Genomic DNA, 11567 nt, shown 5'->3' with positions numbered 1-11567 from the left:
TGTCTGCTGAGGAATGCTTTTTGTGTAATGACTGTGTGGGCCTATATAATCTGTACCTGAAACTGAATGGGGGTCGATCGTTCTGACCAGACCTGCGTGTCTTGGGAAGCCGGTCGGCCCCAGCTAGCTGGAAAAGTAAAGACTCTGCTTGATTTTTACATCTCCAATCCCGTGTGTTTGTTACCTGGAGGGGACCCATCGAGTCACAGACCCTAACACCAATCACTCCTGGAACGAGGGTCTCCTTCAAGATCTGTCTCTCCAAAGACACATTGTTTTGTGGTCTTCCTCAGCATGTTCTGCCTCCCTCTGTAACTTGTAACCAGATTTTTTGCTAGTGGTTACATACATCATCACACATATAGGAGATGCAGCCTGTTCCTAAACAACCCGTGAGGCACATTCAGCTGGCACAGCTGGCCTCTCTCCCATACCCCAAGCGTCCCATGGATACGTCTAGTTTCTAGATGTTAGTGCCTAACATCTTCCCTGATCTGCTACAGGGAGTATGGCTGTATCACAAGGAAGAAATGGAGGAAAGATCTCTCCATTACACTCCTGTCCCTGTTGCCTCATGCCATCACAAACAACAAAGCTGGAATCACACAGAAGCAGAAATGTAGCCTTGCCCTGATGTGTGGAGAGCAAATGCTGACTGTAAAGGAAGCAGGACTGATAGCAGCCCACGACTCGATGGCTGTAACTTAGGGATTCTCAGTTCACTGGGATAGAAGCAGGTGTGTTTCTTCAACTCATGGCCTCAGCTGGACAAGGTTTTATCCCTTCTCCTACTGTCTGGACATCCCAGGCAGACATCACATTTTTCAAATCACACCCACTGGCTAAAATAGTCTAATTTCGTGTGTTAGATGGCATCGGGGAATTATCTTCTTTAGATGTGACTGTAGCTTTGTGATTATATAGACTATCAGTAATTTTAAGAGACTATATTAAGTTGTTCAAGGATACACTCTGTGGCATTGCAATCTTCTGTCAGTTAAGTGATGTGAGAGAAGATGGACGAAGGAAAGAAGGAAGGAAGGGAAGGAGAAAGGGAGGAGGAGAGGGAGGGTGGGGAGGAGAGGGAGGGAGGGGAGGGGGACAGGAAAAAGGATGGATAGCAAACATTTGTGAACAAAACAGCTAGCGAATGTAGAATTTGATGAAATCCGTGCTACAGTCCAACATTTTTGCATATTTTAGGGCCTTTGTTGTTGCTTAGATCTTAAATGTACCCCGAGGCTCCTGTTTGAAGGCTTAATTCCCAGATGCTGAAACTATGGGTAGGTGGTGGGACCCTTAGGAAATGGGTGATGGTGGGAGGAAGCCAGTCACTGGGGTGTGTCCTTGAAGGGAACATTGGCCTCTTCCCTCTTTACTTCTTGATTGCTGTGTGGTGAACAGCCTTCCTCTGTCACCACAGCCAAGAGCAATGGGTCAAGTGACTGTGAATTAAAGCCACTGAAACTGAGCCAAAGTCAATCTGTCCTCCTTTAAGTCATTTGTCTTAGCTATTCTGTCACAATGGAAAGTTAGCTAACGCAAATCCACACAGTAAAAAGTTGGAGACAAAACCCAGTCTATTTTATGATTTCCATTTTATGCCTAAAAGAAGTTATAAAGTCTTCCCATGGCCATCACTACGAGTCTGGGGCCTGTAATGAAATGGGGATAAGGTCTGTCTGTATATTTTGCTGGAGGAAGAAGCTTTCTTTTGTCTAAATATGCAATTAAAATTCTACCCATACTGGGTTTTGTTGCCTTCCCAATCTAATCTGACTGTTACGTACTCCTGTTTGTGTAGTACATATGGTAGATTCTGTGGGTTGCTTTACCACACAGTTCTCTAATGGGTAAGATCCACCTCCACCCCTTCCATATCAGCTCCATCCTAGCTTCATTTCTGTTGCTGTGACAATACCCTGACAAAAATCAATGTAGAGGAGAAAGGCTTCATGTTATCTCACATTCCAGGTTACAGTTAACATGGCACAGAAGTCAAGGCAGCTGGAGCTCAGAACATCTAGTCACACCAAATCACATCCAATGGCAGAGAGAATGCATGCGTGCATGCTTACCACTCAGCCCACGACCCAAACCCAGGGGATGGCGAAGCGCAAGGTGGCCTGGGTCTTCCCACATCAACTAATGCCATCAAGACCAGCTCTCACGGACACGCCCACAGGCCACCCTCAATAAGACTCTCTCCTCAAATGATTCTAGATTGTGTCCAGTTGATGAAACTGTGCAAGCCCCCTCAGCCCCTGGCACTTTGTAGGTACCTGGGAAGCTCTTGCTCCAGGGTCTATTTCTTAAGAAATAGCTTTCCAGGGGAGAGTTAGGAGAATGACCAGGGTTAGCTCTCTTCCTTATCTAAGAATTTGCAAAGGAGTATACAAAATATTATGGCTGCCTCTTGTCTGAACCCTACCAGATTGCTTTCCCCAGAAGTGAGGCAGCTCCATGAGGTCCCAGTATGATAATCAACCAGGAAAAAATAGTCATCTTCCACTTTTGCAAGCATCACCTCCTCCCTTGGTTTGATAGGGAGAAGGACTGGGAGCTCCTATCCCCCCTTCACTATGACTGCTGCACTCTAACAGGCCATTCCCACGAGTTCCCCTCTCAGCCCCCAGTTCTTACTGGACAGACTAAGGCTCAGTAATGCCCAGCTCTCATTGGATCAGCTGAGACTCACTGGTAGAGAGGGAGGTTGATGGTTATTAGAGCCTCAATACTGTCACTATGTAGGACACTCTGGGAGAAGGTGTTGTCCCAGTTGCTAGTGCCTCTAAGATGTGACATTCACACTTCCTTGTCAGTGCAGTAGGTAGCATGTCCGTCTCATAAGCTATGACACTTGGTGTCTCCTATATTCAGCTGTGGACCTTAATCACTGAGTCTACAGCAATGGGAAAACATTCTTCTCCACACCTTTTACAAAAGTCTCAGTATGTTCAGCGCACATGGGTATGGAAAGCCCAGGTAACAATCCAACTCAATTACTCACTTGCCCTGTGACCCTGGGTGATTGCTCAACCTTTCTGGTCTTTAGGACTCATAGGGCTGTCCTTCTAAATGAACACTACATCTTCCATGCCCTTGGGAGATCCTTCAAGATATTGTCAGTGTCCATGGCAACTTGACCAAACAACAGAGTTGGGAAGGCTGGGGCATCAGCTTACCCATCTCATCTGCTTTGATGCTGGGGTTCTAGGTGAGCATTTCACTGGGAAAATGGTTCTTCTCTAAAACTGTTTAAGTCATCAGTGCAGCCACTTCACTTGATTGCTGTGGGAAATACCAGTCGGTAGGATGTGCCGAGATGCTGTTAAAACTGTTAGATTTCCAGCAGAACTGGATGAGAAAAAAGTTCCCACATTGAGAGCAGGGGAGACTCTTGAAGCATTATGACCAGAGGAGAAATACCATCAACCAGGAGGACCACTCTCTGCTTTGAGTTTGAGCGTGTGTGCACATGTATGTGTGTCTGCACGTGTGTTTATGCACATGTGAGCACAGGTGCATACACATGCGAGCACACATGCATACACATGTTTTTCTTTCTGTCTGCCAACTGTGTGGAAGGATTAAATTTAAAACCACAGAAGACATCTGAGGCAGAGTGATCAATCACTTCACTGCCACTGCAGACAAAGCTGCGGGGAGGAGGGAGGAGCTCATAGGAGAGAAATGAACTCCCACCTCAGCATCTGCCTCAGAAGGGCAGGCCTGGTTCCTCCCGTGCACGTGGGCTTCTGTGCACTGGCCTTGGAGGGGGTAGAAGGAGCCTCCCACAGAAATATCCATTGATTCCAAAAGAATCCTAGTGCTGTCCCAATCATCTGGTACACTGGAAAGCTTAGAAAGGAAAGCGGGTCAGGAGGATGTTGGATAGGGAGTGCTTCATCCTAGACCAAAAGATGCCTCCAAAGGTCACTGCATGTAAAGTCACGTGCTGCCTAACCATGTTTCAGTAAAGACTGGCCATGTATGTGATGTCGTCCCTTACGATATCATCTGGTACAGTAGTCATCTTCATCTGGTCCATGCTTATGTTTACCTCAAAAAGGAAAAAATCACCTAAAATACATGTCTGAGAACCAGTCCCAAACACTAAGTGATGCATGCCTGTTCCTGTTCACCAAATAACCAAGTGGCTCCCTGCCTGGATCCTGGGTTGTTCTCACAATAGGAGAAGCAGTGGGCAAAGCAAGCCTCAGACGCCCACCAGCTCCCTGGCTAGGCTGCGCTCAGACTCCCTGAGGAATATCAAGGTCCAGGCTCTGGCAGGAGAGACTGCAATCTGTCACCTGTGAGTGGCATCAGTAGAGTGCCACGTTCTAGTGCCCCATGTCCTCTTCATAAATGCAATTTCCCCAAATGTCAGGAGGACAGCGTTCCAGATAACACATTGTGTGTGTCTTTGACCCAGTAAGCGCTGAAATCACAGATCTCATTATTCTGACATGATAGAATTTTCTCTCTTTCTCCCACCGTAGGCTGCTGTTGTTTTTGAGACTTCAGATCTAATTGGCAAAGGTACAAAGCCACCATGGGAAAACAAGCCTCACCTATTTCCTTCTCTAAGCAAAATATCAAGTCTCCTTGTGAAGGAAAAAAACGAACTTAAAGACAGCTCGGAACAGGATATTAAATTGAAGATAATTTTGGCTAGAGAATTACTAAAAGTTGAAGAAGAGACAGTATTTGACCTTGAAAGCAGAGCCCCTATGAAGACTCCACTTCCACCCCTGAACAGGAGAGTTTGCCTCATGGCAAGGGACAAGAGCGGAGAACGCGCAGCAACTGGCTTTGGACCTGAGCTCCAGTTCTAATGCTTTCTATCTGTGCAGTCATATGATGTGAGCCTCCTCAGTTTTTATCCTGTCCTCTACAGAGGTAGAGTATTAACCCCATGCGATAGAATGGGTGTGAAGGACGAAGATATGACGACCCTACGCAGGGTAACTGGCAGTAACTGGTGCTGAAAACATTTGTTATCGTTAAAGCTGTTTCCACTTCAGAGATGTACATAGTCAATAAATCATTCATTCAATTAGTAATCAAGTGTTTACTGAGTACCCTATACTTGAAGACAGAAGACATGATACACAAAATAGTGATTGAATGAATGAATTTTTTCTCATTTATCACTAAGTTCCTTGGGCAAGTCCCTGAAAACCCCTCCTCTTCTTTTACAACCTATAATGCAGAACTGGACACTATCAACCCTGACAGACTTCTAGTTGTGAGACTTCATTTCCATATTGAGACCAATATGAAAACAGTGATGGTTTAGACAGAATTCCGGCTCTCCAGAGCTGTAAGATACAGCTAATCATATGTGTCAGATCTTCCTGAAGGAAGATGGGCAGTAATCAAAGGAAGCCTGTGAGGAACAGAGGGAATGAACCATGTCTCACAGGTATTCAAAGAAAGATCACAGCAGAGGACTGGTTTTGGAGCAAGTAAGGCCAGGCTTCAACCCTGGAGGAACTATGGTATCAAATTGGTCCCAGGAAAGGCAGTGGCATTCTGACAGAACTGTTGACATCCATGACTTTAGTCTGAATGATGTGACTCCTTGGTATTGCAGTTAAATTCAAGACAAGTTAGAAGTTGAGCCACAGGTTATGAATGCCAACAGACCTGCACAGCGTGTTTCCCCAACTGACCAGGGTAGCCTTGATGTAGAAGAAGATACTCCAAGCAAAACAGCCACCATCTTCATCAGATCAGCTATGCTTGCTTGCAGGAGCCCATCTGGATCAGGTCTGTTGTTTGTTGACATTAACTCAGAGAAGGAGAGGGTAGGGAGGGTCACTGGATCTCACCTGAGATTTCAGCCACTCCTCCAAGTCATCTGTAGGCAGTTCTGTCCTACTTGTAAGTCCTCTACTCTCTTGTAAGTAGCCCCGCACCCACGCTCTGAAAATAAGCCCAATAAACTAATTAGTTCCCCAGGGTGAACATTAGTAGAATCTATATTGGTTTGCCTTTGGGACTTTATAAGGAGGAGGTGAGCATTGTTTATGTCTCCCCAGGGAAATAATTCTCTCAATAAGCCTAGAGTCGTTACTGTTTGGATCTGGAATGTCCCCCCAAAGGCTCCTGTGTTGAAGGCTTGGTCCTCAATGCAGGAGTGCTAAAAGGTGGAGCACTAGAGGACTGATTGGATCGTGAGGACTCTGGCCTCATCAATACAGTGATCCACTTGGTGGGTTCCTGATTTGATGGATTGTGGAGAGGTGATGGAACTTAGGAGGTGAGAGCTAGTGGAAGGGAATGGGTCTTTGGAAGTAACTTAGTTCACTTAGTTCACTGTGGCTGTGATAAACGCCATGTCCAAAACCAACTTCCTGAGGGAAGGGTTTGTGAGACTTGTACTTCTAAATCACAGTTCTTCTTCAAGAGAAGCTGTGTCACAGGGGCCTGGCTCCTCCAAGGGGTGGGGCCTGCTTGGGAAAATTGACTGTGGAGAGTTAGCCACGGAGGGAGGGGCTTCTGGGCACCATCTTGGGTTGGAAGCTGCAAACGACTGGGCAGGTGTGGAGAGAAAGATGGCCCAGGCGCTTCACCATGTGACACAAGAGGGAGCATTTACCGACCTGGGGCGAGACTGGGGCCCAAACTGAGTGGGTGAAAGTTAACAGAGACTGTGGGCAGGCTGAGCCTCGCAGAGCTGGGTGCCGGGTGTCAGGTGCTCATTTTTGGTAAGTTCCAGTTCCCCCCTCCCTACCCAAGATATAAAATGAAATATTCAGATAAAAAATGTTATGTGGTTTGTCCAATAGCCCCCTGAGCAAGAGACCCTGAAGAAAGTGAGGACGGGTCAGAGAGCGGGAAGGGGAAAATTGAGTGGGACAGAAGCCAAGGCAAGAACCTGGAGGGAGGAACACTTTATTGGCTCGCTTGACCCCGCTTGCTCACCTATCTTACACAGCCCAGGCTCATCTGCCCAGGGATGGCAGTGCCCACAGTGGGCTGTTCCCTCCCGTGTCAGCAACCAAGAAAAGTCCCTGTAGACACGCCCACCGGCCAGTTTCCTCTCATGGAGGAAATTCCTCAGTTGAGGCTCCATCTTCCCAGGCATGTCAAGTTGCATCCATGTTAACCATCTCAGGGGCATGCTTTAAGGGACTTGGTTTGTCCCTGGCCTCTTTGGTTCTCTCTCTCTCTCTCTCTCTCTCTCTCTCTCTCTCTCTCTCTCTCTCCCCGCTCCGCCCCCCACCCACGCTCTCTCTCTCTCTCTCTCTCTCTCTCTCTCTCTCTCTCTCTCTGCCTCCCAGCTGCCACCAGGACCACAGCTTTCCTGTTCCACATGCTCCCAGCAAGATGTCTTGTCTTACCAGAACCCCTAAAAGAACAGAGTCAGGGGGCCGGGGACCTCAAAACTATGAGCCAAAGGAAGCTCCCTGAAGTTAGTTTCCTCAGTTGTTCCGTCATCTAGCTGCCTTTCTTCTTGCCAGTGCCATCCTAAAATCCCAGTGAAATCCTGTCTCTCTGACCCCACCTGGCTTCCCCATCACCTCTCCATGGAGTCTTTCTGAAAGGTCCCTGCCAACACAGATCTCTTCTGGTGCCCAGCAGGAGCCAGGCTTAAAGGTGCAGCTCTAGAGGGCCATAAATGCCAGGAAGGTCCTCTGTAGGCTTAACTGCTTGCTTGGATGTACAAATGTCTTTCTTTCCCCTTCCAGCTTAGCCTTCAGTTCTTGTTTCTACCATAAAATAGCAAGAAAATATCTACAAATTGAGGGGGTATGCAAAATATTACTGCTTTCTTCTCATTGTAAATTTTCTGAAATATAGTCAGACATGAAAATAACCATTGCCAGCATAAAATATAGATAATAATCAAAGCAAGATATGTAGTTTTGTGCTGTGCTTATTTCCACATCAAGTCCCATTATGAGGTTCAAATGTCTTTCAAACATTACTTACTAGCATGATTTTCAACAACTGTATAATATTCCACTGAATGGATTCAACCACAAATTGTATCTACTGTTGGACATTCAAGCAATCTCTGATTTTTGGTCATCATGAACAGTGTTGCCATGAACATCCTGTACGTAAAATCTGTTCCTAAGATTATTTTCTAAGGTTAAATTCCCCAAAATGACACATTGTTCAAAGTGTATATATGATTTAAGGTGGTTGTGGACATGGCATTCCCCTCCAGCATTAAACACCCTACACCTCATTGATCAGCAGATACATTATTGGTAAACATTACAGCGTCCTTCATGAGGATATGTCTTATCTCTTTAACTGTTCCAGTTTGATTTCCATTGCTGTGAAAAAAATATTCTGACCCAAAGCCACTTATGGGAGGGAAGGGTTTATTTGGCTTTATACTGCCAACTCACAGTCCATCATTGGGGAAAGAACAGGAACCTCCATGGAGTAGCAATGTGTGCCAGTGCCCTCATTGGCTCATGCTCAGCTAGCTTTCTTTTACAGCCCAGGACCACCTGCCTAGGGATGGTGCTGCCCACAGTGGGCTGGGCCCTCCTGCATCAATTAAAAATCAGGAAAATCCCCGCAGACTTGCCCATGGGCCATTGTGATCTAGGAAATTCCTTAGTTGAAGATTTCCTCTTAGATGACTCTAGGATGTAACAAGTGAAGCTAACTAGGCCATTAACTAAACCTGGAGCTTTTCTTAAGCAAGGGCCAGTTATCCCTCAAGACACGTTGGCAGTAATGAATAACACACAGTGAGCAAACTGGTCAGGGTAACTAAATCTCAGCGTCACCCAGGACCCTCCTTGATACCCTTCCTAGGGAATGGAGTTGCTCAAGTGCCCCAGGTGCTTATCACTTGTTCCTCCCTACAAAACAATGCCACAGTGTGACTTGTAGTTCCTGGTGATTTCCTCACAGTCTAAAGAGGGGCTTCCTGATGGTCTGAGTCTCTCAGTTAAAATGGGCTTCTGTGAATGGTAGAGAGAGGGAAAAGTATAACCAAGATGCTGCTGAAAGTGCAATGTAAGCACCACCCACCCCAAGAACCAGAGATTCTTCTCATGACTATTGATTCTCCTAACCCCAAGGTACAGCGGTGATGCTGAGGGCTTTCACAACAAACACTGTCGACAAGACTATAGCCCTTCTGACGAACACAACAACCAGCAGATGTGGTTAGAAGGCAAAACTGATGGTGTTCAGTGTCAGTTAACATGACGGGTGTGTGTGTGTGTGTTATAAAGGAGTTCCAGCATTTCATGCCAGGGGTGCCTTTCACTTGCTAAATTCCATCCATGGAAACTTCAGACACATGAGGACCACACAGGATCACAGAGAGGGTCGTCGGTAACCAAGGTTTCCCCCAGATGAAGCTACAGTGGGGCTGAAGAAGCACAAACAGTTACACCAAATAAGGACACATTACCAACTGCTTTTCTAAGAGACATTTAGGATAACTGCTTAGAATTATTGAGAACCAAAGACAAGTCAATGACGTTCTCGGTTGGAAGGTCCCCAGGAGCCTAGTTCAGGGTAGAGTGCGCTGTGTGCAGTGGAAGGTCCCCAGGAGCCTAGTTCAGGGTAGAGTGTGCTGTGTGCAATGGACCACCCTTAGTTAAATGGGTGCTTGGGAAGCATGTTAAATGTTCTCCAATATCGCACTTTTTTTTTTTTTTGCCTTTTGAGACAGGGTCTCCCTGTAGTGTGAGCTGGCCTAGAACTCACGATGTAGACCGGGCTGGCCTTGAACTCGCAGAGATTCACCTGAATATCCTTTTTTTTTAAAAAAAAAGATTGTTGCTGAGGATCAATCCTAGAAACTCACATAATATCACACGTGCTCTAGTAATGAGCTACACTCCAAGCCCCTCCTAGTATTTAAATGCATCTTTGATCTATTTAAACTTGGGTTGATCTGCACTGCCTGGAAGCCCCAAATGGCATGTGATGACAGAACTGGAAAACTTTCATCTCTGAATTGCTATAGCTGAGTTGAGGTCAGTGTTGATGAAGTGTTTCTAAGCCTTTGAAGGAAATGAGCTCTAAGGGATCCCAGTTTCTAGGTATGGCATGGAGGCCAAGGTCCCCGTGTTTGCTCTTCCTGGAATGCCAAAGCTTTGTCGAAAGACCAAGAAACTGCCATTCTTAGGGTGCCACAATCCTTCAGCAAGCTGGAGGGGATCAAGGTGCATAAACGCAACAGCGCTCCTTAGTCCCATGGGCAGAGCTGGCCTTAGTCCCATGGGCAGAGCTGACATGAAGGGAAGGAACACACTGCTTGTGTTAATTAGTAACAGCTTCCACCACTCATCCCCAGGAAAGGCGGCAATCAAAACAGCTCAAGCTTGAGGCATTTCAGGTGATTCTTGGGGCTCCTTAGCAGCCTCCCCCCAATCCTGATCACTGTGTACAGAAAGAATGCCGTGCTCTGAATAACAATTCTGCTGCAAATTCCTCGAAGTCCAAGACTCTGGGGACCTCTGATCTTCCTGCCAAGTCCTTCAGCCCAGCCTCCTGGTCATCTTCAGAGTCACACAGGGACATTTATTACATGTGTTTCTTTTTTCTGTCTTCCCACCTTAACTTACCCCCTCCCAGGAATACCCATAGCATGTTCATTAATGAATGTATTTAATCAAATTTATGAAGTCTCTTTATTATCAGTAACCCTAATCACTCTTAATTGCTGCATCATTAGTTCGGCCATGCTCAGATGTAGCAGTTAGGCAGAGCAGTACATGACAACTCTAGAAAAATGCCTTGGTGCATGAGAGTCTGGGGAAGGAACTGGTGACGGAGGGAGAAGAAAATGGGAGAACACTCAGACTGTGTGCAGTGGCCCACTGCTGGGCAGAGAGCGGCAGAGATGCCATTAAGAGGTTCGACCAGGTGTAGAGATGCCGGTGAGTCAGTTTTGCATATTCTGAAACTTTGGGGAGCTCAGCACATCAGCAGCACGAGCAAATGTTCTGCTTGACAAGAGTTGATGTTATGTTGATACCGAGCACCTGCCACCCTCAGAGATCTCCGAACCTCTGCAAGCTCTGTGGTTGTGTTCCAAGCCAAAAGCATGGTGGATGCGAGGTGAACGATGCACCTTGTCAAGAGGGAAGCAGCAAAGGGTGGACATTCACTCCTCCTCTTGGTGCCTGTTCCTGAAGGCTTTGCACAGCCAAGAAGACCCACTGAGATGCCTCAGGTCAGAAAAAAGAGATGCAGCAGCCTACCTTGATGTGGAATACACCTCCCAAGGGGGCCAGATCAGTGAGCCTGTCTAAAGACAACCTAACTCACCATCTGCCTCAGTTTCCTGTTCTATAAGGTGTGTTTGATGATACAACTTCAAAAGGTCACTCAAAGCCCATGAGAGGAGATGTGTGGAAAGAGCCAAGAGAAACCTCTGGGTTACTCCGAAGTCAATGCAATGTGAGGAATTATAGCCCAAGTCGCAGTGACACGCTCCACGTTATGGGTTCTTCCTTCCTGCAGTGTTGCCTCTGATGCTTGCCTCATGCATGAAGGTCTGAATTCTGGAGTGTCCTGGAGGCATAGAACTCTGCAGACCTCCCGATTCCCGAGTTTGTTTTTTCCTGAGC

This window comes from Nannospalax galili, unplaced genomic scaffold (genome assembly GCF_000622305.1).
Source record: "Nannospalax galili isolate Female #2095 unplaced genomic scaffold, S.galili_v1.0 scaffold1183, whole genome shotgun sequence".
NCBI classification, from domain to species: domain Eukaryota; kingdom Metazoa; phylum Chordata; class Mammalia; order Rodentia; family Spalacidae; genus Nannospalax; species Nannospalax galili.
This window is presented reverse-complemented; position numbering follows the sequence as displayed.